Source organism: Podarcis tiliguerta, assembly GCF_965153285.1.
Source record: "Podarcis tiliguerta genome assembly, chromosome: 9".
In the NCBI taxonomy this organism is placed as follows: Eukaryota; Metazoa; Chordata; class Lepidosauria; order Squamata; family Lacertidae; genus Podarcis; species Podarcis tiliguerta.
Genome location: NC_139542.1, coordinates 58,844,381 through 58,851,748, shown reverse-complemented (window position 1 = coordinate 58,851,748; position 7,368 = coordinate 58,844,381). Strand labels below are relative to the sequence as shown.

Here is a 7,368-nt window from a genome sequence, read left to right as displayed (position 1 = left end):
GTTCTTCTTCTTCTTCTTCTTCTATTCATTTATTAAATTTATATACCGCTGTATATCTGGGGGGGTCTCAGGGCAGTTCACAGAATAAAATCAAGATATAAAACCACAAAATTAACTAATAATAATAATAATAATAATAATAAACAACCCAATAGCCTCCCCCCTAGTCCAATAGGATTGAAGAGCAAGCTTAATACCAAAGAGCATACATTTAAGCTCCAATAAGGTTTCTGTCTCATACAACTCGGGGTTGTGTGTGAGAGAGAAAATTAAGAGATACACATAGCTGCATGTAAATAGTTATGAGAAACATTCTGTTTTCCAAGTTTTGTCACATAGCTTTAACAGTATGCAGATCTTGGAAATACCAAAAGGAGGCTGGTTATTATTTTGCCAGTCATTCGTAAATACAGAGCAGTGGTTTCGGAAAGACCTTTTTCCCGTCCTTCCGCCTTCCCTTGATAGTTTAGACATAGCAGCATATTCCACAGTGCAAACTTCTAACCTATTTGAAAACGAGAGAGCTCCCAGCAATGCTTTGACAGGCACAATGGAGCAATGAAGGCTCCCCCTGCCGCCAAGAAAGGTAAGCTGCTCAATAGAGCTACCAGCTTTCTACTTTCAGTGCTGTTGGTTATTTTGGACGGGGGGCTGGGGGTTTGCAGGTGTATTCTGCAATGTAGAATCACAGAATTGTAGAGTTGGAAGGGACCCTGAGGATCATCAAGTCCAACCCCCTGCAATGCAGGAATATTCAGGTGTCCCATACGGGGATTGAACCTGCAACCTTGGCGCTATCAGCTCCACGCTCTAACCAGCTGAGCTATCCAAATGTGTCAGTGGGACGCAGGTGGCGCTGTGGTCTAAACCACTGAGCCTCTTGGGCTTGCTGATCAGAATATAGACAGTTCAAATTTGCCTGATAGAGTGAACTCCCGTTGCTCTGTCCCAGCTCCTGCCAACCTAGCAGTTCGAAAGCACACCAGTGCAAGTAGATAAATAGGTACCGCTGTGGCGGGAAGGTAAATGGTGTTTCCATGCGCTCTGGTTTCCGTCATGGTGTTCCGTTGCTCCAGAAGCATGACATGGAAAGCTGTCTGTGGACAAACACCGGCTCCCTCAGTCTGAAAGTGAGATAAGCACCACAACCCCATAGTCGCCTTTGACAGGACTTCAGTCCGAAACTCATCCTAAAGCTGCATTTCCCAAACTTGGGTCTCCTGCTGTTGTGGGACTACAAAGCCCATCGTCCCTAGCTAGCGGGACCAGCAGTCAGGGATGATGGGAGTTGTAGTCCAACAGATTGAGAAGCATTGTCCTAAAGTCTGAGCATTTAAAATCAGAAAGGGGAGTGGTGAAGTCACACACAGTCCATTTTCTTACCCAGACAATGGAGCTTATGGTACGGGTTGGCAGGGATTAAGTATGTTGCAGTAACACATTAGTTCCTTAGTTTAAACTTTTTCGCTTTGAAAACTAAACAGGTCCCCTCCTTTTCCCGCCGTCAGCTGCATAATAATGTGCAGGCAGAACAATGCATGTTCTAAAATGCATTTGGCCACTAGGGGGTGAATGTGCACTGTTCTTTCTCAGCGGATAACAATTTTTAAAAAGATGCACTCCTTTGGGATTTAATTTTGGGTACTTACTGGATGACGCCATTGAATAGGAGAGTTTTGAAGCCTTATCTCAGTTTAGAAAACATGTGGATGCTGTCACTAATTGTCCCTAATTGTTTTGTTTTGAATTGGGAAGCCGCTGGTAATCTCTGTCTTTCTAAATATACAGATAAATAAGGCAAATGCAGTTATTTATTTGTTAGCACTTTATTTGGAATTTAGGATGACACAAAGTGGTTTTATCTTGTCAGCTGCTTTTTTTGTCCACGTAGCCCAGAAATGTGTGCTCTAGCGGGCAGCACCAACACAGGGTACAAGGCAGAGGCCTTTTGCATCATCTGCTACATGAGCCTTTTAACTGGAAATGAAAAGAACTGCACCTTCAAAGCAACTTCTCTGCCACTGAGCAATGGAATAGTTTTAAAAAAAAGAAAAGAAAGAAAATCAGGGAAAAGAAGGAGGACATAAATCTATCCCTGCCCAGAGACAGGGAGATCTTCACTGGAGAAGCTTTACTATGGCATTTGAAATCTTTATCTTCTCTAAAACACACACAAAAATAGGGTGGCCATATTTTAAAAAGTAAAAACCGGGAGCCTTTTTTAGACAAACCCCAAAATTGTTGAGGTTTTTTTTTTAAAACAAAACACCCAAAAACCTAAGATGCAAGACAAAGCACTGCCTTTTGGAAATTCTCCCTGGACGTCAATTCCGCCTTTAAAAATCCAGTAATGTCCAGTGATGTATGGCAGCCAGACACAAAAAGGTCCAGAAGTTGTTGTGCCGTACACACTAACCTTTTGAAGCACATTCGAAACACGTTCCTTCCCTCAAAGAATTCTGGGTACCGTAGTTCATAGAATCATAGAGTTGGAAGAGACCACTAGGGCCATCGAGTCCAACCCCCTGCCAAGCAGGAAACACCATCAGAGCACTCCTGACATATGGTTGTCAAGCCTCTGCTTAAAGACCTCCAAAGAAGGAGACTCCACCACACTCCTTGGCAGCAAATTCCACTGTCGAACAGCTCTTACTGTCAGGAAGTTCTTCCTAATGTTTAGATGGAATCTTCTTTCTTGTAGTTTGGATCCATTGCTCCGTGTCCGCTTCTCTGGAGCAGCAGAAAACAACCTTTCTCCCTCCTCTATGTGACATCCTTTTATATATTTGAACATGGCTATCATATCACCCCTTAACCTCCTCTTCTCCAGGCTAAACATGCCCAGCTCCCTTAGCCGTTCCTCAAAAGGCATCGTTTCCAGTTTCCATAGTTTCTCGAGAGTTGTTGGGAATTTAGCTATGTGAGAGGTAAACTGCAGTGTCTACAATTCTCTGAGGTGCTTTGGATGTGCTTTAAAGGGATACTGAGTACACAGCCAGGGTAAGGCTGCAACAACACTATGCGCCGTTACTTGGAACAAGGACCACTGAACGTGGTGGACTGTGCTTCTGAGTAAACATCATTGTTATGACCAACCCAAAGATCCTAATGGGTCCTAGCCTTCCAACGATCCCATAGGATCCTGTGTTGAATCTGCAAGCCGTTTTAGATAGGAGGTTTTAATTCAAAGTGATTTGGGTCTCATTGACTCTGAACTCAGCTACACAGCTGCGAATAAAACATTTTATGTCTGTTGTAAAGTGCAATATACAAATGTGACACTAGATGGCAACAGCGAGCTATGGCAAATTCAACATATTTTTCAAAACTTTTTATTTGTTTAAGCATTTTCTCAGCCTTTTTTGTATGTGTGTAGACCCCAAGTCAATGGGACAAAATTCAATTGAAATCCCTATGCTGTGGAATCAAAACCCCAATCTGCTTGGCTAGATTAATCCAATAACCCAATCTCTGCCGCTCGAACCTTATAAATAACAGCAGCTGCAAAATGCTTTCCATCACGCCTCCCTTCACTTCCTTGTTGGGCCTTATTTTGTATTTTTGTTGTTGTTGTTCTGTTCATCCCAAGTGAGAGGAAAACCCCATCCTGGAACAGGGAGGGAGGACTGTGTTGGCTAAAATCCAATGGCTGCAAATGGTCTACGCTCTCAGTTTGTTTTGCTGCCGCAGCTCTAGAGACCCGTAAGTTGAATTATGTGTCAGATGAGGAATTGGGGCGGGGGGAGCATGGAGTGATTTCCTTTTCCCTGCAAGGCTGGTTCCAAGGCATTGGCTAGCTCTTTCCAGCTGACGTGAGCTGATGGGAGGACTTGAGAATCCGCCTTGCCGGCCGCAGGTGAGCAGAAGCCCCTCTTGGGCTTGTCGAGAGGCAGAGCAAGTCTCACATCCGGGCCGGGCAGCCGAGCAACCACGTCAGCAGAAAGGCGAACTTGGTAACAGGTTGATATTGCGGTTGCTAGAATCAAGGCTGTGAAAAGCCTGCCCAGAGTCGAAAAGCCTGCCCCACACCGGGGAGGCTGCCAAAACAAACAGAGCCTTGTGCAACGTACAACAGGGTGCCCTTTCACTTGATCTCTTTCTTTTGCAGAAATCAGCCTTCCTAGAAACTCCCTCGTGGACTAGATCTCCTTCACCCTGGGACACTCTCAGAAAACAAGTTTAGTTGAATGAGGAACTCTGCTTAGGGAATGAAGCATGCTTATAATTTTATTTGCCCTGCTTTCATCTGTTAATCTTAAAGTGTGTGTGTGTGTGTGTGTGTGTGTGTGTGTGTGTGTGTGTGTGTGTTGGGCTGCATGCACACATTTGCAGTGCATTTCAAGCATACACCCTGCTCCGAATCCTGGGAACTGTAGTTTGCCACATACCAAGCTACAGTTCCCGGCACCCGTAACAAGCTATCATTCCCACAATAATTTGGTGGTGGTGGTGTGTGTGTGTGTGTGTGTGTGTGTGTGACATGCTTTGAAAGTGCTCTAAATCTGTGGTGCATATGCAATCTTGTGGTGGTAGAATCAAAAGCTTAAACGAAAGTGAGATGGTTGTAATTTCCGAACATGTTCCTGTTTTAATGGAGCGGGGTGGGGGAATCTCAAAATCTGCTTAATAGAGCTATCGTGCAATAAGTAAGCAGAGCGAAGGTACTTTTATGCTCAGATTGGAACAGTAAAAGGGAAAAGGAAAGATTGGATAAAACAATGCATAAGATGTTGTTTTTCAGAGATTGTGGATTAGTCTGGCCGGTTAAAGAGTCTATTTACTACATCCACTTCCACATTAATGCAAGGACTCGTGGTGATGTACATAGTTCCTACTCTTTTCATTTTATCTTCGCAACATCCCTGTGAGGGAGATTAGGCTGAGAATATCCCAATGAGCTTTGCATTTGAGTGAGAATTTGAAACCTGGACTCTCTGGTCCGAGTCTGACAATCTTAACCGTTAGGGTTGAACCACAAAACTGGTTCTCAAGTTCCCAAATTACTATATTCTAAGGGGGAGAACAGGTGAAGATGGCTGCCTAAGAGACTGGTAAGCTGTTGCTAGCCAGAGCAGGCACAACTGAACTAGATGAACCACTGACCAGTCTCGGTATAACTTAAGGCAGTTTCATATCTTCATATCACTCATAGCCAAGTAAGATTGTCTTCCATGAACACGGTTTTAACAGTGAGCCTGTAAGTGACTGTGGAGGCCAATTCTGGATCCACACATCCTTCCACAGTGGGGACATATGTTTCTGGGCAGGAGTTGATCATGGTGAGGGATTGGCAAGTGTGCCTTCCTCTTAGCACATTTCTCCCTTTCCTCCTGAGTTCGAGTGTCTTCAAAGTCCATGACACCTTTGGTAAAGGCTGTTCTCCAATTGGAGCGCTCGCAGGCCATTGTTTCCCAGTTGCCAGTGTTTATACTACATTTTTAAAGATTTGCCTTGAGAGAGTCTTTAAAACTCTTTTGTTGACCACCGGCATTACGTTGTCCATTTTTAGGTTCAGAATAGAGTAGTTGCTTTGGAAGATGATAATCAGGCATCCGCCCAACATGACCAGTCCAATGAAGTGGATGTTGAATAATCAATGCTCTGACACTGGTGATCTTTGCTTCTTTCAGTACACTGGCATTAGTTGGCCTGTCTTCCCAAGTGATGTGTAAACTTTTTCAGAGACACCGTTGATGGAATAGAATCTCATATCTATCTATCTATCTATCATCTATCATCTATCATCTATCTATCTATATCTATCTATCTATCTATCTATCTATCTATATCATCTATCTATCTAATCTATCTATCTATCATCTATCTAATCTATCTATCTAAACTATCTATCATCTATCTATCTATCTATCATCTAAAATAAATGCTAATCCATTGTGAGAGTTAGAAACTAGAAATCTTTCTCACATACAAAAGCCACAGTTCACCATACGGTTAAGCACAAGCATAAGCCAGCCCATTAAGTTTGATGGGTTTGAGTGCTGGATCGTGGCCATGAGAGATTAACAAAAACAGCCTTGTCAGACTTTTATCGCCAGCTTGCTCTGGGAGCGTTTCCAGCTTTTCATACGTCGACTTTTTCTCCCGAAGCTACATCTCCTTAAGAGCAATTTTATCTATAGTGTGCAAATTACTTAATTGCATGCTATTAAAATAAGAGATTCCAGTTCGAGTACAAAGCTCCAAGGTTCAAAGTTGTAGGTGGTGGTTGTTTTGTGTGTGTGTGTGTGAAAGAAATTAGGTGAAAATCTTATCGGCAATCTGTAGGACAGTTTGAAGTTTCGTTTCACTCTGCCGCATGAAAGCTCAACAGATTCTGTGTTGTGCAACAAAGAATCTAGGTTTCATATTTTCAGAACTACAAGCAACCCCCCCCCTTGTACCCACCCCCGCCCTCCCCCCAATGTTATATTGACAGCTGCTTTTAAAGTTTCCTCACCCAGATGCATAGGCTTTGGGAAGGCAACACAAGAAGAAGAAGAAGAAGAGTTTGGATTTGATATCCCGCCTTTCACTCCCTTTAAGGAGTCTCAAAGCGGCTAACAATCTCCTTTCCCTTCCTCCCCCACAACAAACACTCTGTGAGGTGAGTGGGGCTGAGAGACTGTGACTGGCCCAAGGTCACCCAGCAGCTGCATGTGGAAGAGCGGAGACGCGAACCCGGTTACCCAGATTACGTGACTACCGCTCCTAACCACTACACCACACTGGCTCTCAAACAAGGGTTTGGGGTGTGTGCAATGTTGTCAAGGACCACCAGAAAAAGGCCTTGAGGGCCGCATGTGGCCCTTGGGCCACGCGTTAAACAACCCTGCTTTATAGCATGAAGCCATCCCTGAAATTTTGATTGCAGAAGTCCTGCTCAAATGTGCGTGTTTCCCCAATAGAATTAACAAGGGTTCCTTAGTGCCAAGAGAGTCTGATCTCTGAATGTTTTGGGAGGGGGCTGTTACTGATCTTACTGGGTCCCACCAGGAAGTTTGGCTGGCAGGAAGCTGTGCCACACTGCATGGGCACATTGCTTTGAACGTCTTGAGAGCGACTCAGTGCCACGTGAGATGATGGCGTTGCTCCCAAAATGTTCCAGGAAGTGCAACTGAGAGGCCTGTGAGCAGCACAGCATTTTTGTTAAGTTAGAAAAGCAGGGAAGAAATGAGAAACCTTTGTCTACCTTGTAAGAATTATAAAAGTAAATGAGCGGCTGCCTCCTTAAGATTTCAGAAGGAAATTGCTCCTTACTCCCTCCTGTGTTCTTTCAGGAGAGTTTTGTTTTGTAGGGTGCCAAGTAAAAACCAGGACACCCCGGAAGTTGTTGAGCAAAAGCTACGAGAATTTTGAGTTCTGTAGCTG

At 44.0% G+C, this 7,368-nt stretch overlaps 1 protein-coding gene across 1 annotated transcript in view; it reads left to right on the top strand.

Moving 5' to 3' along the window:
• Positions 1 to 147: 147 nt before the first annotated feature.
• LOC310685618 (uncharacterized protein) overlaps positions 148 to 7,368 on the top strand; it is an 850,221-nt gene continuing 843,000 nt past the window's right edge. Inside the window, exon 1 of the mRNA XM_083458358.1 lies at positions 148 to 586. The gene's annotated coding sequence lies outside the window, so the exon portion shown is untranslated. The remainder of the gene's footprint in view (positions 587 to 7,368) is intronic.